This window comes from Elephantulus edwardii, unplaced genomic scaffold (assembly GCF_000299155.1).
Source record: "Elephantulus edwardii isolate Elephantulus edwardi_28Jun2011 unplaced genomic scaffold, EleEdw1.0 scaffold00059, whole genome shotgun sequence".
Taxonomy (NCBI): Eukaryota; Metazoa; Chordata; class Mammalia; order Macroscelidea; family Macroscelididae; genus Elephantulus; species Elephantulus edwardii.
Genome location: NW_006399809.1, coordinates 10,917,802 through 10,918,635, shown reverse-complemented (window position 1 = coordinate 10,918,635; position 834 = coordinate 10,917,802).

Sequence of the window (834 nt, the reverse complement as noted above, 5' to 3'; positions counted from 1 at the left end):
AAAAAAAAAAATGTTGCTGTAGTCATTGTGGACTTGATGACATATAACAATAACAAGACGTATTTTAAGTAAGATTATTGTTTAGGAGGCTGTAAAATCCGCTGTAATTTTCTTAGTTTTTTCAGTTTAAACTTAAGTAAACAGTACACTACCACCTCATTTTTTGACATTTTGGTTTGTAGTGGGTTAGGTGATATATTCAAGGAAAAATTTTTCACTTCCAAAATTTTACTGTTGTGCATCAACATTTTAAGCTCTAGGTTAATCCCCCCCATGATTGTAATTAGTCGTCAGTGGTTCCTAACTCTGGTCAGACAGTAGAAACATTTTCTCCCTTTAACACATGACAGATTGACTCATTAATTAATCGGATTCAAGATGGGGCCAAGAAATTTACATTTAAAATATGCTAGATAATTTTGATGTACATCCAAGGGTGGGAACTTTTGATGTTTATTGCATATTATGAGGTAATATACCTAAAAAATACTGTGTAAGGTCTGAACCTTTTTGTACAGACTCAAACCATACCAACTGCCATTTTTACTTAATGATAAACCTCTGTTTGTCAGAGTGAAATTACACTTTACTGGATTTTTTTTTTTTTTTATGGTTGGGATCTTTGAGAAGTAGATTACCAAGTCTTTCTTCCTAAGTGTGTTTTGATGTATCAGAACAACCAGACTGTGTGTGTGTGTGTGTGTGTGTGTGTGTGTGTGTGCGCGCGCGCGCGCGCGTGCTCGGGTGCCTTTGTGACTTTGTTTAAATCTTTGTTGAAGAGTTTGGGAGTTCATTGCTTTTTAATGGAATTTAATTGAGAGGTAGGTAGTCTAA